Raw genomic sequence first — 24,434 nt, forward strand, 5'->3', positions numbered from 1 at the left:
ACATCTGAATGCACAACATCTTTGTAGGACCCCATACATCTGAATGCACAACATCTAGTGCATTTCTGCTCACATATCTGTTACGTGGAAACACATGCTTTGTTTGCTTCCCAAATTGGCATGCTTCACATATTCTCTGCATACCTTCCACTTTAAATTTTGGCAGCCCTGTCACAATTCCTTTAGTCTGCATAGACTTCAATCTGTGCACATTCACATGTCCAATTCTTTTATGCCAAATGTCTGTGTTTGCAACAATTCCTGAACCGTTTGCAAACATCGCAGCACTCATTTCAGGCATGTCTACATTCAACGTAAACATTCTGCCCACTTTGTTGGCTTTTGGCAACCAACCTGCACTTGTCTTTGAAATCTTCAACATAACAACCATCAGGGTTAAACCGAACCTGCAAACCTTGCTCAATCATCTGGCCAACTGAAACCAGATTTTTTGTTATGTTCGGTACATGAAGTATGGCATAACCTATACATGAAGCCTATGCATAAAGGCTTTCAATGTAAAACTATGCATAGAGATTTATTCACAAGCTTATGCATAAAGCTTTTGCATATAGCCTATTTGCATTAAGCCTGTGTACGAAGTCTATGCATAAAGCCTTTATGCATAGGCTTAATGCATACAACCTCTATGTATTAAGCTATTCATAAAGCTATGCATAGGATTTATGCATATCCTATGCTGCATTAAGCCTATGCATAAAGGCTTTATTGCAAAAGCTTATGTACAAAGTCTCTATACATAAAGCCTCTATGTTTAAAGAAAGCTCTATGCATAAATTCTCTTTGCATTAGGTATTTATGTATGCGTTGAAAGCTCTTTTATGCTCTCCATGCATGCATATTGAGAGCTAACCCTAAAAGCATAAGACCCAAAAAGAATACAAAACCTTAAAAATCATATGCATACAAAAGCACTAAAATCATAAGACAAAGGAGTGAGCTCTTATCTTAAGAATCTTGTTAGTGTTGACTTAAAACCCTAAAAAAAAGAGCCTAAAAAATATAAATTAGTACTCTATGCAAAAAGTTAAAAAGTATAGTACATTTTATTATAAGGGAAAGCAAGATGAGAAGAGGAAAAGTGAAAGAGGAGAAGTGGAAGAGGAGAAGAACAAGGTGAGTCTCCTTAACCCTAATCCTAATACATGTGTGCAAAACCCTTGTGGTTTATGAAACCCTAACCCTTCCTTCTAAATAGAAAGCCTAATAGAGAGCTTTGATGGAGAGCTTTCTATATCAAAGCTCTATATTTACGGACAAAATAGGTAATATTTTTTGAAAACGAGAAACATTTGGCATCTTTCAAAGATTCCATAAAAAAAGTTCAGTATTTATCTCTTTTTAAAAGTAGTCTACTCATGCGTATAATACTACTAAAAAACGATAATATTTTGGGCACTTTACAACTTTCTTATAAAAATTGACATGAAGAAAAAGACTTCGTTTTGCTTACTTTTTGAGATTATAATTGAAAATCTAACAATACGTTTTTAAATAACATATCAAAATAGAGACAATGTTTATTATTTCCAGCTTCAATCCATTAAAAAAAAGATACAATTATTAAAAGAATCTATTTTCTAAATATATAGCTTATGGCATAGCTATGGTTCCTCATAATCATTGCTACACCATCACTAGCTGATGTGCCTTTCCTTGAGAAGGTAGAGGAGGCATCCTCTTCTTCACTATCCACAAATACATTTTGTCTTCTTCTATGTGTATAGTTTAAGCTTAGACTCCTTGGGTCTTCTGCCATGTTAGCATGATTGAGAACGTGCTACAGAGTGCAACTATAAAAAATTATTTATATGATTATATTACAAAAGAGTTATCTTGATACAGTTATTATCTTAATTATAAAACCTTATTTTGGCTCTTGATGAGAGTAATATTAAAATCCATTTTGAAGCTCTTGAGTATCACAATTTCTGAATTGATAATATATACTTTTTTAAAAAGAGTTCGTTACATACAAATGAGTTTTAAAATATCATGAATAAGCTATTTAAAAGTTGTCTAATTTTGAAAAATAATTACACACTCATTTTTAAAGAAGATGTGTCCTTGATGTGACAAAAGGAGTTAAATGGTAATTTTACTTATTAAATGAGTTTAAAAAGCATGACAAAACTTACTTTAAGAAACAAAAGTTTATACTTTCCAAAATACTTTTTTGTAAAATATCAGGCAATGACTTAGGTTCAAATCCTACTGGTTTCTACACATGGTAAAGATGTTTTAGCTACAACATTTGTGACCAACTTAATGCTGAGTAAGAACTTCTCATCTAAGAGTTGATGTTTTTCATCAACTTGATATAAAACATCAACTTTTATGAAAATTTGATATTTTGCATTAAGTTGATGTAAAACATTAACTTTATATGCAAAACATCAACTTTCTATGCAAAAGATCAATTTCTTGATGTTTTGTAGAAACGTTATGCAGAACATTAACTTCCCACAAAACTTGATGTTTTGCATCAACTTTGATGCAAAACATCAAGTTTTATGGAAAAGTTGATGTTTTGTATCAACTCGATGTAAAACATCAACTTTTTCATAAAACTTGATGAACTTTGATGCAAAACATCGAGTTTTGCATCAACTTTGACGTAAAACATCGAGCTTTATGGAAAAGTTAATGTTTTGCATCAACTCGATACAAAACATCAACTTTTAAGCTAAAAGTTGATGTTTTGCAGTTGATGCAAAACATCAACTCTTCCACACAACTCAATGTTTTGCATCAAAGTGGATCCAAAACATCAACTCTACCACAAAACTTGATGTTTTGCATCAAGTTTCAGATGCTCCGGAGAAGAAAGTTGAAGGATCGGAGGTTGATTTTCACAAACGACCTGTTTTAGCGATTCCGTTCACGTTGGCATGCTCAGACGACCTATTCCACAAATTTTGAGTATCAACACGACTACGTTTAGATGCGATATGTAGACGTCACAAAACATAGTCATGTTGGTACTCAAAATTTGTGAAATAGATCATCTGAGCATGCTAGAGTGGACAGAATCGCTAAAACAAGCCGTTTGTGAAAATCAACCTCTGATCCTCCAAATTTCTTCTCCGGGCATCTTAAACTTGATGCAAAATATCAAGTTTTGTGGTAGAGTTGATATTTTGCATCAACTTTGATGCAAAACATCGTGTTGTGTGGAAAAGTTGATGTTTTGTATCAACTTTGATGTAAAACATCAACTTTTAGGGGGCTATTTTTCTTAACTTTGAAATATTTTTATATTTTTTATGAGAATTGTTTTTATTTTTATCACTAATAAAGCCGTAAAAGCTCATTCTAAATAGTAGATAGTAGCCAATAAAATCTCAAAAATTTTTAAAAAATCTTATAAATCATGGAATTAAAATAATATGCCTAGGATAAGGTGACATATGTAGAACATAGGTTTAGGGCTAAGGACTTGAAAAACACATATGGTCCCGCAACCTTTGACTACAAATTTGAGAGGAGGTAATTAAAAAAATTGCTTGGCTATGTAACCTTGTAACCTTTGTATCATAAATAATATTACTACATAGTAGATGCCAAAAATTCATGATAGCAGAAGAGCTAGATGAGATAATCCATGATGACTGTAATCCATTGGTTTTAATCCAGATGTGCAAGGCTCCATTGATTTGGAAAACCACGAGTCGATTGATTCGCCAATCCTAATTTTTATTCTACAATTTAATTTTAAAGCTGAAGAACTATAAGCAAATACACATGGTGGGACCATCTATATCGAGGAGGGGGGGCATGTGAGCCTGGACTCTGCCATACCTATGTGCAGTACTATGCTCTCCAGCATATAGGGGACCTACCGTTTATCGTGAAAGCTCCAAGATCTTCTCTACCACCATTCTAGAAGCCCTAAGCTCCTCTCTTTTCTCTTTGTACACAAAGACAATGTCATGAGAGAAGATTGCATCTCTCAGCATTCTTCGCATGTCCTTCCTTCAAATAATTATAACCAGAGTTCATTCTACACTACCCTTAGACATACCATCTCTCAACATCCTTCACATGCACTCTAAATAATTATAACTAGAGCTCATTCCTACACTACTCTTAGGTATACCGTCATTCCTACACTACTCTTAGACATACCATCTCTCAACATCCTTCACATGCACTCTAAATAACTAGAGCTCATTCCTACACTACTCTTAGACATACCATCTCTCAACATGCTTCACATGCACTCTAAATAACTAGAGCTCATTCCTACACTACTCTTAGGTATACCGTCACCTACATTCATGATAATGGCTATCTGGATCAAACATCAACATATGCATACTATAAATTTTTGCCACCACACCACATATGTACATGGTATAGGCTATAATTTCTTCCCGCCACCCTTATCCATACTCTATAACACGAATTTCCTTCACGAAAACAAAGGCCTATGTGGGTTGAAATTTACACCCATAGGCTATATGATGTCTGCCTCTAAAATCATCTCGTCGAAAAAATATTTCAATTTTCTACTCTTTTAACATGCTTAGGTGTACTCAGAGTCTCCATAGTTACCATCTTCTACATATATATATAAATAGAAGTCTACCTTTACACACCTATAAGTTGACCTCTTTAAACTCTTAGCATTGGTTGTATATCATGCTATCTGCTTATAAATAATAGAGCAAATAATTATGTCATACAAACTGTCAAGGTAAGTTTATACTAAAGGCTTTGCTATTTGGGTCTAGAAGTAGACTCAAGGATGTTTGTAGAATTTTTCATAAATTATGGAGCTTATATTGTTATGTATTCTAATATTTTTTGAGTACTTGTCAAATAATGTGCATATTTATGCATAGTGGTAGAAATTTTCCCAGGAAAGTCCAATAAAAAAGTGTCTTATATTCATGAAATTTATAAAATAAATTTTTATTTAGAAAAGATTGATATTTCTTTAAGTTATGTAGACTCCTATATCATTTTTTAAGTCAAGTTTATTTAGAAAAGATTGATATTTCTTTAAGTTATGTAGACTCCTATATCATTTTTTAAGTCAAGTTTATTTTTATGTCACAAACAACAGTAGTTTATAAATCTACGAAGGTCATACGTGTTCTCAATCTTGAAAAAAATAGCAAAATTCAGGTAATTTTTAAATTTATACATGAAATTCTAGATGTGTTTTCAAAAAACTATGTTTTTAAGCCATTTTTGAGATTTACACATTTTGGGAGGGAATCTTTTTAGGTGACCCTCGTCAGTTACCTATTTTGCTCGCAATAGTGTTATTGGCACTTCTATTTAGAATCTAGGGTTAAGGTGAGGCAAGGAGAGAGGAGAAAAAGAAAGGAAAGAGAGGGGAAGGAAGAGAAAGTCTCACCTCAAAGAATAGATGGATCTTTCATGTAAAGCTTGAGAGTAAAGGAGAAGGAGATGAAGCTTTCCATGAAAGTTTGAGAGTATAGGAGAGGGAGAGTAGCACATTCCTCGGAAGAGAATGAGCTTTAAGGGATGGAAGTGACATGGGTGGGAGAATATGTTTGCAAAGAAAGAAAGAGATAAAGAAAGAAAGAGGGAAGTTTCCATTAAAGCTTCCTCTACATGGGATATGAGAGAGAGGGAGATTAACACACCCATGAACATAATAACCCCCTAGCATAACATGCTTAATAACTCAATGAACTTAATTAATTAAGGCATAACAAGAATTAATGAACACGCATAATTGGGGCATAATCATAGGATTATATTATCATCTCTTCTCTTCATTTCATACCCAATACAATGGGGTGGGGTATTCTATATAGCAATGGATGAGTGACTCTTGGGCTACTCCACTAGCCCAATCTTTAGTGTAACCCCCCAAGCATGTGGGTGTTTCCACTCTCCATGTAACCTCCATGGGTGTTCCCCACTCTCCTATATGTAACCTTCAACCACTCCTCATGCTTGTAACCCCCTTTTCTTGAATGGACAATTACCCCTAATGAAGTAATTTCACTCTATCTTAGTGCTAATGTAAGTGGATGCTACCCTCCTACTAAGGGTGTGTGCACATGGAGTGCATGCACACACGTGCTAACACTTGGCACACGTGGTGGGTCGGATTCCCAATTTGACGACTCAAACCCACAAGCATAGGGCCAGTGTCATACACATAATTGTCACGGGACCCTTTAATCTTCCTGAAGAGAATAATCAAAAACTCATAAATTATATCAAATATTAAAACAACTACTTGAATTAAATTAAAAATTAAAGCACATAAGGCAAGAGAAAGAAAAACATCACCATCAACATAAGGCTGGGGTGCAATCTTCCCCCCCCTTGTGTGTGGCCTTCCTCCACACAAGAGTATTTTTATTAGCTTTCAACCAAAAATAGGCCATAGCCCCCAAAAATATACAAAGTGTGCTTTTAGAGAGCACGACACTCTTCCACAACAAAAATAGAGTGTCCCAAAAATTGGGGCTAGGGTAAAGCCTTTAGGCTTTAATAAATTTAACATTATAAATGTATTTTTCCCAATGTATCAAAATGGAAAAATCAACTACTAATGTTACAAGCTACGCTTGTAAAAATAAATATGATGCGCATAAGAAACATTCTCCTGATCAACATTAATCTTCTTCACCTGAAAATATAAGCTCAATTAATAATTAAATTAATCCCACAAATATTAAACAGGCACAAACCATAACCAACTCATGACTACCAGGCGTAAGTATCCCAGGATTCACCCTGCCATACAAACCTAACTAAAATAATCATAGACGGCCCCAAGCATACGTCATATACCGCACGTATTATTATTTATAGTGGTGTCACCCACGATATTAACCTAGCCGGCATGACACAAGAGTAACCTAGGCATCCCCAAATTACTCAAGAGGGGAAAGTAATATTCTTAAAGAGGACTTAAAATATATTCTCATGACATCCCTCTTTCTTGAGTTTGCAATCGCCCTCAATTGCAGGTTTGCTGGGTTTGAAAAGAACGAAGGATCTCACGATAAGCTCGAAAAAATTTCTCGGGCATCCATTTTGCATCTTCTTGAGGATGGCTTTTAAATGTCAAAAGATATTTGATTAACATGGATCATACTACGCTTGTAAAAATGAATATGATGCGCATAAGAAACATTCTCCTCAACATTATTCATCAATCCTCATAATCTTCTTCACCTGAAAATAAAAGCTCAATTAATAATTAAATTAATCCCACAAATATTAAACAGGCACAAACCATAACCAACTCATGACTACCAGGCGTAAGTATCCCAGGAATCACCCTGCCATACAAACCTAACTGAAATAATCATAGACGGCCCCAAGCATACGTCATATACCGCTCGTATTAATATTTATAGTGGTGTCACCCACGATATTAACCTAGCCGGCATGACGCAAGAGTAACCTAGGCATCCCCAAATTACTCAAGAGGAAAAAATAATATTATGAAAGAGGACTTAAAATATATTCTCATGACATCCCTCTTGCTTGAGTTTGCAATTGCCCTCAATTACAGGTTTGCTGGGTTTGAAAAGAACGAAGGATCTCAGGATAAGCTCGGAAAAATTTCTCGGGCATCCATTTTGCATCTTCTTGAGGATGGTTTTTGAATGTCAAAAGATATTTGATTAACATGGATCATAACAGTCCCCCCTGTTGGGAAGCAACTGTCCTCAGTTGCGCAATCAATGAGTGGATGGCTTCATGGCACAAGTGGAGGACAAGATCATCACATCAAACAATTTGTGAAAATAAAACCAAACAAGTGAACGCATGTGAAATGTATCTAAGTGTCCCATTCCACAGAGGTACCTTCCACATACAAACACTCGCTGGTGAAAGATAGAAGACATAGATACGTCTGGTGTAGCCATGTGAAACCAATCTAATGTCCCATACCATAGATTAATTCCAGACGACACTACCTTAAGAACAGAAGTTTGAGACTGAGTAGCTAATTCCCTCTTTCATTCTGACATAACTTTTCTCTATCCTCAAATTTAGACTACAAGTCTTATTCCAAAAATGAATTAGGCCGAAATGGAAATTCTTATCAGCTTAAGATTGAAAAATAATCACTTACATTATTATCAATAACTTGATGAATTCTGGGGATTTGTTCTTGATCTTAATCTTGTAATTGTCTAACTAAATTCAAAAATTATAATCTTTGAATAGGTTTATAATTCTTGAATTTGTGAATCTTACTTGTAAACAATGAAATCTAAAGGGGATCTTGATCTTAAGCTTAATCTTAAACTTGAAATCAGAACTTGAAGAAAGATGGACATCTTGCATCCTAGTTGATAGCAAGAACTTGATATACTAGTAATGAATCTTGGCTTGGATTAGAATACTTAAATGGATAAAAATTGAGAGATTAGTCTTTAGTTAATCATAATTGCAATTCTTGAATAAATCTTATTCTTAAGGGCTTTAAATCTTGTTCTTGAATAAATCTTGTTCTTAAGGGGTTTAAATCTTGTGGTTGAATATATCTTTGACTTAGAGAAATTCTTGGTCTAGAAAGAATCTTGTACTTGGATAGATCTTAAACTAGAACACTTGAAAATTTAGACGAATCTTTACTTGAATTGGTATAAACTTCGTAATTGTGATTGGCATACAATTAAGCTTGGTTTCTAGTCACTTGAGAGCTATTTCTTTACTTTTCTCACACTAATCACAATGGTTAAGCAATTGATAACTTGAATCAAAGACTGGAGAAACTTACTTGGATTGTGAATCTTTAAATTGGTCTTAATCTTCTATGAAATGTCTAGCAAACATTTTTACTTGAATTTGGGCAACTAGATCTTGAAGATAACTTTTGCCAATCTTGTCTCGATCTTTCTAGTTAGGTCACGGTCTCTAAAATTCTTTTCGGGAGCTAAAGTTTTCTAACTAGGTCTAGAAGGAAAGAATATTCAGAAAACAGATACAAAAGCAAACAAGAAATTGTATACAATAAATAATTTTTTTACACATACCTCCATCTTTGGTTAATGTGTCGAGTGTGTTAACCTCTTCGGTGTCAAGCATGTCCTTTGGTGCAATTTGGTTCTTCTTTTTAGTCAGGCAAGATTTAGCATAATGTCCCATCATCTTACACCTGAAACACTTGACAATAGACAGCTTGGATACGATGTCATTGGTCGGGCTATGCATGTCAGATGCTTCCACAGTTTTAACGTTCTTCTTAATATATTTGTTCATTCTAGACAGATGTCGTTCAATCTTTCTTTGAAAGTTGTCCCGATGCTCTCGTTCTTGATTCAAAAGAATATGGAGAGAATCAAGCTGTTCCTCAATAGTAGGACGGTGCTGCGGATATTCACCCATTTCCTGACAATTAAAAGGAATAGGAAAAAATTAAAACAAGAGAAAAGATAGGGTTTCTTTTCTCATATGGAACGTCGAGCTAGATGTGAGTCCTTCCAAGTTAGCTTAATACACAAATGCATAATTTTTCAAGAAATAATCCATGTACCCTTTAAAAATTAGAAAACTAGCCATAGGTTAAAGCAACATTTTAATGATATCTTCACTAACAAGCTGTTTATATTATTCGTACTTCATGAGGATTTAGAAAACAACATTATTCATAAGAATTTGACTAAAGTCTCAAAATTTCTCTTGAGGTAAATTCTAAAAATCTCTGTTTTTGTCTCTTTCACCTCTTTTGACCGCCTTCAAGAAAATTAAATTACACCAAAGCTCTGATACCACTGTCACGGGACCCTTTAATCTTCTTGAAGAGAATAATAAAAAACTCATAAATTATATCAAATATTAAAACAACTACTTGAATTAAATTGAAAATTAAAGCACATAACAAAACATAAGGCAAGAGAAAGAAAAACATCACCATCACCATAAGGCAAGAGAAAGAAAAACATCACCATCAACATAAGGCTGGGTGCAATCTTCTCCCCCCTTGTGCGTGGCCTTCCCCCACACAAGAGTATTTTTATTAGCTTTCAACCAAAAATAGGCCATAGCCCCCAAATATATACAAAGTGTGCTTTTAGAGAGCACGACACTCTTCCACAACAAAAATAGAGTGTCCCAAAAATTGGGGCTAGGGTAAAGCCTTTAGGCTTTAATAAATTTAACACTATAAATGTATTTTTCCCAATGTATCAAAATGGAAAAATCAACTACTAATGTTACAAGCTACGCTTGTAAAAATAAATATGATGCGCATAAGAAACATTCTCGTCAACATTATTCATCAATCCTCATAATCTTCTTCACCTGAAAACATAAGCCCAATTAATAATTAAATTAATCCCACAAATATTAAACAGGCACAAACCATAACCAACTCATGACTACCAGGCGTAAGTATCCCAGGAATCACCCTGCCATACAAACCTAACTGAAATAATCATAGATGGTTCCAAGCATACGTCATATACCGCTCGTATTAATATTTATAGTGGTGTCACCCACGATATTAACCTAGCCGGCATGACGCAAGAGTAACCTAGGCATCCCCAAATTACTCAAGAGGGAAGAATAATATTCTTAAAGAGGACTTAAAATATATTCTCATGATAATAATATATATCATAGTGTAATTCCAGGGCGGTGCACATACTATGTAGTACAGGTGCATCAATGCTATAGGGTACAAAATGAAAGTGTAAAACCATGCATCCACAAGAAGATCCAAACTCCAGTAATATGAAGTGTATGTTTCTACTCTGCATGAAGAATTGGCCTCGAATTTGGAAAGTAGATGGATATGTCAATGCCAAAAATGAGTTGACTGGCAGGAAGCGATCTGAATAGGCAAAAACTCGGCTGTCAGACATAACGATGGACTACACCAAGGGATCGGACTCCATGCTGTCAGACCATGTTTAGAAAGCTACATGTGGGTCATAAACTAGAACTCAACATACATGTGGGAATCCTCCACACGAGCTTAGAACATCTATTGAAGGGTTGGTACAAGAGTCGATGTTGAACTCTAATCAGTGAACTCTAATCAGTTGAACCATCGACATAATCAGACAGACTATCTAGAATAACATCGGATATGACTACATGTCTAAACTTTGAACATGATCATCACACCTATATGCGTATACACCATAGTTAGAATGTGTATCCGAATCACAAGTCGTGAAGTCCGAATAATCTGGTACACTAGTGATCAATGGAGTGGGGATTATCAGCTGTGCTGGGAACTAACATCTGATTATTTGACTGCAGCCTCTATCCATATGACCATCCTGTGCGCCTAGAATATCATCACAAGCATGCATGGGAGGCCCAAGTAACGAGACATCCACATGAGTATCAAGAACCTGAAAAATAGACTCAAAGAGAGCTCTCATATCTATATCATTGCTAGCCAAAGCTAGCTCCTCTCGATCATCATCAAGAACAGATATATCCATATGTGAAAAACATTATCATCAGCACCCTGCAATACCATAAAGAGAGATAAGGAAGAGGAATCAACACATGAATCATTTGACTCTAGTAAATTAGCAAAGCAGTGAGCTCTTGACTATCTGACATGTCAACAGTCAGAGTCGGACATCCAACACAAGAACTATCATGAGCAAGAATCAAATCTGAACCATCATCTAGACCATCCACCCACCCACTGGACCCATCTGATTGCGAGGCTAGGAACATCCGAGGACACCTATCTCTCCTGGCTCTTCTTGTCCTCCCATGTGCTCCCTCAGACTCCACTGAACGCGCCGTCTTGATTTCCTGGCTACTATCAAGGTCCCTATTTTTTTCCACCATGTTCTTGCTCTCCCTCAGACTCCACTAAACCCACCGTCCTGATTTCTTGGCTACTATCAAGGTCCCTATTTTGTTCCACCATGTTCTTGCTCTCCCTCCTTCCCTCCCTCTCTCTCTCTCTCTCTCCTCTAGGGATGCATACAATGTAAGTAGCTCATTCTGCAATTCTCTAAATCTCTTCATGATGCAAACACTATCTGCATGCTTACCCTTTAAAAAATTACACTTTACATGGTCACAACAATACTGGCCATACTTAGCATTCAATGCACGGTCACAATACTGGCCATACTTAGCATTCAATGCACATTCCTTATCTAGCCTTGCCTCAAATGTTTCTAACATTGCTTTTTCCCATGCATAGATGGAAACTTTTAGAGCATCGGGAATGTAGAGTACCTCCTCCTCAAATACACTAGGACAATAACTATCCTCTTGGCCAACTTCCTTGCACTCCTTGTAAGACACAAATGGACAATCTTTTTTTCGATGGCCATGCTACTGACATCTCGAGCAAGTCGGAATTGAACAATGCTTGGATTTGTGTCTGAATATGCCACATGCCGAACATGTCGGCACTCCCACATATTAGCTAGTGCTGAAAAGCAGTTTGCGGACATTTTGACTTTTGTCCATTTTCCTTCTAATTTTTTCCTTTTATCTATTTTCCCTTTTCTTACTTTGGCCCACGGCTTACAAATGATGCACCAAGGCTTACATTTTTTTAAAATTGAATTGGGCGATGCCTACATATAAACTTAATAGGATAACTAAGGTGTGGTGCCCCCAAAGCCCAAATTTCGAACCCTACTATTCTTTACTAGCTCAAATTTCGGTTGGCGGGAGCCTCCGACATCAGAACTGCAACTTGGACTTAGCTTGGGGATTCCCACTGCGGCTCCAAGTTGGCTCTATGGCTTTGGATCTCTTCCGCCATAGCCAGTGAGCTCGGAGGCAGGAGGTGAAGCAGGCAGAGGACCTGTTTGAGCTCGACGTGTGCATTCCTGCTCTCTCCAACCTGTATTGTAGAAATGGAGCTTTCTGTGTAGAAGGGTGCCAAGGGGTTTGAGTTCAACGTGAGAGACTTGTCACAAGCTGACTTTGGCCGCCTGGAAGTTGAACTTGCTCAGGGTGAAATGCCTGGTCTCATGTCTTGTCGTGTTGAGTTTGGTCCCTCTCAGCCTTTGAAGGGAGCTCGTATCACTGGATCTCTTCACATGACCATTCAGACTATTGTTCTGATTGAAACCCTAACCGCCCTTGGTGCTGAGGTTCGTTGGTGCTCTTGCAACATCTTCTCTACCCAGGACCATGTCGTTGGTGCCATTGCTCTTGACAGTGCCTTTGTCTTTGCCTGGAAGGGAGAAACCCTATAGGAATATTGGTGGTGCACTAAGAGAGCCCTTGATTGGGGTCTAGGCGGTGGCCATACTTGATTGTTGATGATGGTGGTGATGCGACTCTCCTCATGAGGGTGTTAAGGCAAAAGAAGATTTTGCCAAGGATGGTACCCTCCCGGATCCTTCATTCCCTTCCGTGCCCGTGGAACCATGAGGAGATCTTCAGCACAACAAAAAAAAAATAGCGGCGTCCATCATTGAGAAAGAACATTCATTGATAACCCCTCAATGAAGTAAAACCATTATATTTGAAGATAGAATGCTATTATCAGGGTAGTCGCCAAGCCGCCGCATCACCATGCCGTTATTCCATTGTGGGCGCCACAATCTTCTTGGACAAGCTTCCACCATATTACCATTGAGAAACCATCAAAATATGTACAAAATTGAAAATCAAAGATATCAATTTTTCATGTCACATCTTTCCTCCCCCAGCAGATCCTCCATGCTTGTCTTGGGTGTCTGCTGGCCATGGTACTCGAGGGTAAAATATCTTTAGCGCAATCACACTAGTGTCAAATCCATTGATTAATGAAGCAAGAGAGAAGATCATGCAGGATAGATTCTTTGCCGGTAAGAGAGTCAAGGACTCTTAGATCATGGTCGTGGTCGCCAAAGTGTTAGGGCCAGAGCCCTAATAGGGTATTAATTGCAAAGAGAGAAAGAGATAAAGAAAGAAAGAGGGAGGTTTCGCTTAAAGCTTCCTCTACATGGGATATGAGAGAAAGAGAGATTAACACACCCATGAACATAATAACCCTCTAGCATACTCTCCTAGTAGTGAAAGAAGATAAGTTTTGGGAGTGGGTGCAATGTGGGTGTGCAATGTGGGTAGTGTAGAGGGTATTACAAGAGCCACTCTCTTCCTCATATGGTTAGAAGACACTTCTTGGTGTCCAACCTCTATCCCAAGCTCAAGATCCTACTTTTGCAAGCCTGAGGTAGTTTGTAAGTGTGTCATAATTATTAGCCCAGTCCAAATCACTGAATGTAAGCAAACAGAATTCACCCTTGGGAGAAAAACAAGCCATAATGCATGGTTCATTTCGGATACCGAAAAATGCACTTAATTGTTTGCCAATGTTGTTTGTCCAGCAGCATAACTCCACTTAGAGGAGGATTCTGAGGATGATGAAGAATCTGTAACTCGTCCATCCTCTCCGGATGTTGGGAACCAACCGCCACCACAACACCGACCACACCCCCCGCCCCCCTGCCACCCTCTCCTCGATTTCATCACTACAACATGCTTCCATGACTAGCAGTCGATGAAGTATCCAAAATTCTTCGGGAAATCCTTGGAGGATGGGGATGTACACATTCTTCTCTTTGATAGTGCTTGGCGTGTGAATGTCCTCGGGCCGATTGATTAAAATCTGAAGAAGGCAACTTTTGTACCAATCTTACAAAAGAGTGCAGCTCTCTGGGTTGCTTAATACGAGTATCCTCACTTTTCGACCTATGATGCAATCAGGGATGCATTTCTCCAAAGATTATGGGAGGATAAGACTTCCGTGCATGTGTTGGATGAACCAGAAAAAGTTGACGGTAGAAGACTATGCGAAAAAGTTTCAAAAGCTCCTCCAAAGATTGGATGCAGCCAATCAGCCACCAGCAAAAGAGATCCTCAATTTATACTTCATAAATGGATAGAGTAAGCAACTAAAAAGGGTAGTTGTTGTTTGCTGGTGTGGATCTGGAAACTCTAACTCTGGAGCAGTTGGTCGACTTAGCACTCAGGGTGGAGAGAGTGTTGTTGACAAATGTCAAAGGCAAAAGTAACAGCAAGAGCAAAAGAAAATCGAAAAAGTACACTTTCAACTCTTCGGATGAGGAGGAGGAGGCGGATTCTGATGTCTCAAATTCAAGTGAAGAATCAGAGGATGAGGAGGAAAACTGCAAGACACTGTCAAAGAGCAAGAATGTAGGGAAAGCGGCCAAGGAACTTGCTTGTGGGTAGCGGCCATGGCTCAGTTGTCCAGTGAAGGAGCGAAGTCTCGTCAAAAAGTTCAATCGAGCACTTGGTGTACGAGATGTCGGAATCATGGGCCATGTGGCCAAGGAATGCGGCTTGAATGCTCTCTAGTGTGCCATTTGTAGGACTGCCATGCACAACACTGATGCTACAATGGAAGGAGATCACCTCAACCAACTGTGGTACAATCGCCGGCCTTAGTTGTGGGGCGGCAGTTCAACCTGTCCCCCAGAGATGTCTTCGCACGAACTATACAGAAGGTCTCCATTTTTCCCAAAACTAAAATTTTCTCCCAGGGATGTCCCAGGTGCACATTGCCTCGCTCTAAATTTCACTTGTTTATATTGCCATATGCACTGGGTTATCGGAAGTCTGACTCTGAAATCTGGAAGAAACATAGAGCTGAGGTAGAAGGTGCCCAAGCGTCGACTTTCATCCCACCATCGGTGAATGCCATGGAAATTACAACTTTGGAGGAGCAGGAAGTAGACAGGCCACCGACCATAGAGGACGTAGAATCGTCTCAGCCATGGCAGTGATAAGGTCAATGCAACTCGAGACTCCGAAGACAGAGAAAGAAATGACCTCGGATAAGAAAGGGAAGCACAAGGTGGTCACACGGTAGGATCAACACAAGGTCCAGACACAGGTGTCCAATTGGGTACAAAAGCAGCAAGCTCGAGAAGGGCTATGGAAGAAGGAGTAGGAAAGGGCACGACCAATAATTCAGCAAAGAAGCTGATGTCACAATACAATTTGGTGATCCAATCCAAGAAGTGTGAAAAGATGCAAGGGGGAAGAGAGCTTGAGCTCTTGCAAGCACACACACACACACTCACAAAATCCTAATAGAGAACACACAAGGTGAGAGGCTGAAAATCTTCTTCTTCTCTACTCAACACTCAACACCCATATACAAGATAAGAGTACACACAATATGAAAGGTACTCAACCAATACATACACGGGTTCTCTATAGTGTGAACCCGACTAAATGAGCTGGCGCTATAACTATGCCAGTCTCTAGAATGGCTGTCACACAGCCTGTCATCCCAGTGGCCGCATATCACCCAAGATCTCACCAACCATGCCAGTGGTGTAAGTGTGGGGCATATCCCCCAGGCGGGTAGTGGCCACCGCCTCACTAGACAAGCTCGATATCTCAACACTCCCCCTCGAGCTCAACTCCATCTCATGTACACCAAGCGAAGCCCTGAATCTGCGGAGCTTCTCTGTACCCAATGCTTTGGTGAAGATGTCAGCTACCTGATCCTCTGTGCTGACATAAACAAGGTCAAGATCTCCTGCCAAGACCCTCTCTCTAACGAAGTGGTAGTGGATCTCTATGTGCTTTGTACGAGCATGAAAGACTGGGTTCCTGGCCAACTGTATACTGCTAATGTTGTCACAGAAAATGACAACTTGTCTATCCACTGATAGACCCAAATCTGCAAGTAGCTTTCTCAACCAAGCTACCTCACATGCTGCCATAGCAACTCCTCTGTACTCGGCCTCTGTACTCGATAGAGCAACCGTAGGCTGCTTCTTGCTGCTCCAAGTCACAGCAGCACTCCCCAAAGAAAACATGAATCAACTGGTAGATCTTCTATCTGAGATACTACCAGCCCAATCAGCATCTGTGTACCCATGTACACATATCTCTGTCCCAGTCTCATAGAATAGTCCACAATGCAAAGTAGACTTCACATACCTCAGTATGCATCTCACTGCATCCAAATGCGGTTTCCGTGGAACCTGCATAAACTGACTCACCAACCCAACAGCATAGCTCAAATCTGGTCTGGTGATCGTCATGTAGATCAAACTTCCTACTATGCTCCTGTACATAGTAGGATCCTCCAAGATCTCTCCTGAATCTGCACTCAACTTGCCATTCTGATCCAATGGCACAGAAATAGGCTTACAGCCTGTCATACCATACTTGGACAACATGTCCAAGCCATACTGTCTCTGCAGTAATCCAATACCATGTGGTGACCTAATCACCTCAATGCCCAAGAAATATCTGAGCTCCCCCAGATCCTTCATCTCGAACTTCTGTCTAAGCAAGATCTTTACATCAAAGATCTCTGCATCATGGTCCCCCGTAATGATCAAGTCATCTACATAGATGACAACAAGCACAACTCCTCTATCACCATGTCTCACATACAGCGAGAAATCTGCATTGGCTACATGAAAGCCAATAGTGACAAGATATTCAGAAATCTTGTCAGACCATGCTCTTGGTGCTTGCTTTAAGCCATACAAGGCTTTCTTCAACCTACAAACATGCTCGGGGTGACCCTCATCCTCATAACCAGGTGGCTGCAACATATACATCTCTTCTTGCAAATCCCCATGCAAGAATGCATTCTTTACATCCATCTGATGTAAAGACCATTGCTTTGACGCAGCCACTGCTATCACAACTCTCACCGTTGCCATCTTGGCAACTGGGCTGAAAGTTTCCTCATAATCAATCCCATATGTCTGCGCATATCCTTTGGCTACCAATCTAGCCTTGTACCTGTTTATGCTTCCATCACTGTTATGTTTTACTTTGTACACCCACTTGCATCCAATAGCTTTCTTGCCTTCAGGCAATTGCACTAAATCCCAAGTTTCATTTCCATATAGTGCATCCATCTCCTCATCCATAGCTTTCTCCCAACACACATTTCCAACAGCCTCATCAATGCATGTGGGCTCAACAACCTGCACAACCTTTGCCATATATGCATAGTGATGTGCCACATAACCATCATATGTAAATCTCTGCACAGGGTTCTTCACTCTCCCTGATCTTCGTAGCTTTTCATTCATGGCTTCCATAGACTTCTTTACACCAGGTGTTCTCATAGCTGGAATCCCAAGCTCCTCATCAAGGCTCATATTTGAGCCACTAGACTCTCCATCGACATGAGAATGCCCTGCAGAAATGTCAGGCATACCAAGGGGCTCAACCACTTTTTCTTTTCCTTTACGTGATGTAGTAATCACATTTGCAGGACTGGTATTATGACGCAGCCTGCCACTCCATGGTCTATCAACAGACCCACTAGATGAGGACTCTCCTGGTCCACTCAAAGACTGTGATTGCTGACCTGCATTCTGTGCAACCACACTTCCACTCACATCAGCCCCAACAGCTTCTTTTTCAGCAACATACTAGCTGCTCATCTCATCAAACACAACATCCCTGCTTACCCTCAGCTCACGTGTAGCAGGGTTATAACACCTGTATCTCTTTTGCTCAAGGGAATATCCAATAAACACACATTTTTCAGCTTTCGGGTCCAGCTTAGTTCTCAGCTCATCTGGCACATGCACATATGCAATGCATCCAAAGACTTTCAGATGAGACAAATCTGGTTTTCTGCCAGTAAACCTCTCCTCTAGAGTTACATCATGTATGGCTGCAGTTGGAGTCCTATTCATGATGTATACTGCTGTAGAAACAGCCTCAGCCCAATAGCAATGCGGCATATTCTTCTCTTCCATCAATGCTCGCGCAATCTCAGCAATGTGCCTGTTTTTTCGCTCAGCAACTCCATTTTGCTGCGGAGTGTATCTGCATGTGAACTGTCTCCGAATACCATTCTTCTTCAAAAATTCAGAGAACTCATTGGAGAAGTATTCTCCCCCTCCATCTGACCTTAGGCACTTGACATATTTTCCTGTTTGCTTTTCAACCAAAACTCTGAAATTCTGAAAGTGAGTGAACACCTCACTCTTCTCTTTCATGAAATATACCCACACTTTCCTTGTGTGGTCATCAATGAAAGTCACATAATACCTACAGCCTCCCATAGATATGGTCTTCGTAGGACCTCATACATCTGAATGCACAACATCTAGTGCATTTCTGCTCACATATCTGTTACGTGGAAACACATGCTTTGTTTGCTTCCCAAATTGGCATGCTTCACAGATTTTATGCATACCTTCCACTTTAAACTTTGGCAGCCCTGTCACAATTCCTTTTGTCTGCATAGACTTCAATCTCTGCACATTCACATGTCCAATTCTTTTATGCCATATGTCTGTGTTTGCAACAATTCCTGAACCATTTGCAAACATCGCAGCACTCATTTCAGGCATGTCTACATTTAATGTAAACATTCTGCCTACTCTGTTGCCTTTTGCAACCAACCTGCACTTGTCTTTAAAATCTTCAACATAACATCCATCAAGGTTAAACCGAACCTGCAAACCCTGCTCAACCATCTGGCCAACTGAAACCAGATTCTTTGTTATGTTCGGTACATGAAGTACATCTGCAAGGTACTTCACTTTGCCATCCTGCATAGACAATGGCACATCTCCAACACGTGGGCAATTGGATGAGCAGTGTCATCCCCTGTTTCCACAAAACCTGGTCTTTCCGGGTTTTTCATTTCCTTGAACCACTCCCCATGACTCGTCACATGTGGTTCGAAGCGCCTGAATCCACATACCATACATTATCTTTTTGTGCTGCATCAACATTTTCAGACATGGCATTCACAACATGCTGCATAACAAACAACCTTTCATTATCCTCATTATTTCTGCTTGAGGATGCATAGTTGTTTTGCTGCACTTTCCCATTTTGCATGTCAGCCTGCTTCTTATAACATTCTGACTGCACATGTCCAGGCTTACCACAATAATAGCATTCACGTGCATCATTATATTGCCTTTGCCAATTTCCACGGCCTCTTTGACTCCCCCTGCCTCTGAATTTGCCTCTTCCACCTGCGTGTTGTTGTTGTTGTTGTTGTTGATTCTGGGACTGTTGTTGCTGCTGCTGCTGCTGGCCATAATTCTGATTACCTGTTCGGTCACCTCCTTGATCGCGTCCACGGCCTCCTCTACCTCGTCCTCTTCCTGAACTCGTGTAGAAGGCCTGTTGCTCTGAACTGTTTTTGCTTTGTGAAGACTGTTGGTCTTCACCCAAGCTCTTCTCAGCATAGACACCAAATCTATAAAGTTGGGAATGTTTTCCCGAGTCTGAATAGACGTCTTGAACGCCTTGTATTGTGGCCCAAGACCACGTAGACAGACTTCCACCTTGTCATCATCATCTACTGACACACCAATAGATGCAAGGGATTCCACAATACACTTTATCTTCAGCGCATAGTCATTCACAGACATGCTCTTTTTCTCCACAGTATGAAGTTCATTCTTCAACTCAATCTTACGTGCCTTGGTATTTGTTACATAGAGCTTTACCAAGGTGTCCCACGCCTCCTTGGGGGACTTGGCATCCTGAATGTGCCCAATCATGGTGTCATGTATACTAATGGAAAGCCAATACATAACCTTCCTGGCTCCTTGGTTCCAGTCTTTAAACTCTTTCACATCTGCAGCAGTCGGATTTATATCCGGTATCTCCGGTGCCTCTTCATGCTCACCTTCTATGTAGTCCCAATAGCCTTTTCCCATCAGGAAATTCGTCAACCTGAACCTCCAAGCATGGAAGTTATTCTTATCCAGCTTCTCAGCCACAATCTGTGTTATGCCATCATTAGACATCTTGCCAAACACACAATTTTACCAGAAACTGCACTCTGGTTTTTCTGCACAAATTGCTGTATTTTCTGCACAGTGGTACTGTCGTACTCTCAAATGTCACAACCAGTGACGTCAATGTACATACATACACCCAATGGCAACTGTAGACCTCTTTGCAGCACCCACAGTGTCTGCACAGTCAATTTGTCTTCCTGCAGTTCTTAAAACAGAGTTCTGCAGAGAATCGATGACTTACCCGCAGTGCTCGAAATTGCCTGCTTTCTGAAAAACGGAGGTCCAAACGCGCCCGAAACGCGTTTTTGGCCCGAAAATTTTAGTCCGAAGGACTGTATAGTTGCCCTATAGCTTTACTCCCGCGAAGAAAGCTCCTCAATCAGAGACCGTTTGCCGGTGCCTCCCGTAGAGCTCCCGACAAGGGTGTAGTCACCAACACAATAGGGAAGAGTAGTTGAAGCTCTTACCCTCGCACCACTTCCTGTGGTTCTCTTGCTTGCAGCTCAGCCCTTAGCACGAGTGTACCAGGCTCTGATACCATGAAAAGATGTAGGGGGGAAGAGAGCTTGAGCTCTTGCAAGCACACACACACACTCACAAAATCCTAATAGAGAACACACAAGGTGAGAGGCTGAAAATCTTCTTCTTCTCTACTCAACACTCAACACCCATATACAAGATAAGAGTACACACAATATGAAAGGTACTCAACCAATACATACACGGGTTCTCTATAGTGTGAACCCGACTAAATGAGCTGGCGCTATAACTATGCCAGTCTCTAGAATGGCTGTCACACAGCCTGTCATCCCACCGGCCGCATATCACCCAAGATCTCACCAACCATGCCAGTGGTGTAAGTGTGGGGCCTATCCCCCAGGTGGGTCATCAGTGGCCACCGCCTCACTAGACGAGCTCGATATCTCAACAAAGTGATGGATCAGGGGGGAGAAGTGTCAAAGAAATGGGACAAAATAAGCCCTAAGGAAAGTGTGGAGACACCATGAAAGGCAGAAAGTCTGATCAAGGTAGTAGAGGGAGAAACTCAACATCTATGGGAAGATTTGAAGAAACAACAGATCCATATGTTAGGTGAGTTTGTCATCATCCAACTGCATGAGATGATCTAGTTGTTTGTCATCATCCAACTGCATGAGATGATCTAGTTGTTTGCTGCTGAAGGGATTCCTCCCGACTCAATTTTTCTACTGCGGTGATCCTGAGACTGGGTACCAGGAACTCCATTGGCACCACTGCTTTAGTGCCATATACCAGTTTGAATGGAGTCATCCCTGTAAAGACCTTATAGGCAGTGCGGAATGCCCATAATGTCGAATATAGTTTCTTCCCAATCTGTGCGATGTTCATTCCTATAGAGACCTTATAGGCAATCTGGAACTCCATTAGCACCAATCTAGCACTCCATTGGCACCACTTCTTCAGTGCCATATACCAGTTTGAACGGAGTCATCCATGTAGAGACCTTATAGGCATTGCGGAATGCCCATAATGCCGAATACAATTTTTAATCCCAATTTGTGCGATGTTCATTCAGCTTCTTGTAGGATTTTTTTTGTGGACTCTTCTTGACCATTGGCTTGTAGTGGACTTCTTATGAATGATCAAGTGCTAGGTGACCAATAGGCAGATGACTTCATTCACAAAATATTTGCACTGATCACTAACGAGCTCAATCGGACATCTGGAATCCACTTTATTAACAAAGTGGATTCTAGAATCCAAAATTCCATAAACACACTGACATTTCTGACAAAGTGAAATTTTCATCCAAAGAAAGAAAATTTTAGTCCATAAATAGACATAAATTTCACTTTTATCAAATGAAGTAAACCGATAAATTATAGTACTCACTACCATCTAAAATTTGACCGTTTGGATTGTTGGATTCCTGTCTAAATCTAGAGACATCTTTGCTTTCTATAAACCTCTTCTATGGCCATGGACTCCATTTGCCTACTAGTGTTATTATCAAAATATGCTTAAATTCAACCATTGGATCAACTTTGTATACAAAGAAAATTTATTTCTTAGACAATGCACTAGGCCCATATAAGAGAGTTTTATCAAATTATATTGGATCTAAAAGTAACGTCAATTTTACCACCTATCAGTTTGTGGATAGCATGCTATTTACAACACGTAGTCTAGAAACGTATATTGGTACAAAACTTATCCATGCTCAAGGGAAAGTATGATCTAGATATGCTTAAACAAAGCAAAAAAGGAAAGAAAAGTGGAATTCATTGACATTGGACATGCTTGATTTGCATGATATAGAAATTCTTATGTATGCATTTGAGTTAAACAATTCTAGACACTTATGCCGCTAGAAAACAATTGATATTTTAAAGTAAAAGGTCTAATGACTCTCCTAGTTGATTGGAAGAGTTTCTTCTCCTTTGTAATTTATCATGTTTTCCAAATTGAAGAAGAGAACTCTCTTTTTTATTTTTTAGGTTTAGAGTAAAATGTAAGCAATGTTTTATGCATTCTTTTTTCACAAAAGTAGTGTTTTTTTAAAATGTTTGACATGAAAGTGTGTCTTTTATCCCCATAAATTTGAAAAAGGTACATTTTGGGGTTTTTTTTTCCAAAAATGAAGTTGAGTTGTCATTTGCATGATTTTGTTGTCGTTTTTCATGACTAGCTGTTTTGAACGCCTTGCACCGTGTCCTTACCTTCTTAATTTTGCCTTAAGTTTCACAACCATCATAACTGCACCTACAACCACTCTAACTACTGCTTGCACCAGAACTCCACACTTTCCATTAGCACATCATAGGCGCAGGTGCCATGCGACATTCGACCCCTTAACCAATGTAGCAAAAGATGATGAAGGTATGCAGGCATGGCTAGGGAAGAATACACTTGCAGACTTCGTGAACATGTCGTGGCATACGATCCCGTTACACCCAGCTACCAAAGAAATCATTAGGTTGCTCGAAGGAAGCAACTCCATCACACTGCAGGGGGTGGAAACGTAGCTAGCATAAGCTTTGGTCTAGTAAGACTCAGGCTACCCCACGAAGGTCTCACACAGAGGTCGCCTCGGCAAGGCATGAATCAATGGTCAGGTACTTCAGGGAAAGGGTGAATGGAGAGCACAGGCTAGCCAACCACCCAAACTCCATAAAGATTATCTGCTACAAAATGTTTTTGGAGATGTCATGGTTTCAAAATAAGACCCATCACATCTTTGTAGCAGCCATGGGGTGGATACGAAAGGCGAAAAGGGACGAACATATCAACTGGGCGTCCCTCTGCTTCACAAAGCTACAGAGAGAGAGAGAGATTGCCCGCTTGGTGAAGAGTAACACCCACACCAAGGTGGGAAGATTGTTGGGGACGGTACTCTTCTCGTTCAGTGAGACAGGCTTCAGGAAAATCCACAATAACGCAGAGTTACAATCTACCTAAGCCCAATAGTAGGACTAGAAACCAGCACTAAACCCTGCACAGGTAGCCAACTCAGAGCAGATGGTCAACCAGACCTCCAACAAGGGGAGAACCGGCTCCATGACCATGACCTCACAGTTCAAGCAAAATCTTGTATTGGCCTCCCTCTCCTCTACCCAATCGGTGGTTGTATCCAGTTTGGTGGGTCCCTCTCGGCCATCCCAACAAATTGACCTCCCCATAGCCAAATGCGTTGTGGAGTACCTGGCACGCTGTTTTAAAAGAAGCGAGGATCCATTCAGGACAAGGCAAGCGAAAGCTCGAATGCTCTGA

The 24,434-nt window shown here is 39.9% G+C and overlaps 1 pseudogene; it reads left to right on the forward strand.

Moving 5' to 3' along the window:
- The first annotated feature begins 12,824 nt into the window (after positions 1 to 12,824).
- On the forward strand, positions 12,825 to 15,707 carry LOC147641077 (adenosylhomocysteinase-like; annotated as a pseudogene).
- Positions 15,708 to 24,434: the final 8,727 nt, after the last annotated feature.

The sequence above is a fragment of the Cibotium barometz genome, chromosome 2 (assembly GCF_041138505.1).
Source record: "Cibotium barometz isolate CiBa-2024 chromosome 2, ASM4113850v1, whole genome shotgun sequence".
Taxonomy (NCBI): Eukaryota; Viridiplantae; Streptophyta; class Polypodiopsida; order Cyatheales; family Cibotiaceae; genus Cibotium; species Cibotium barometz.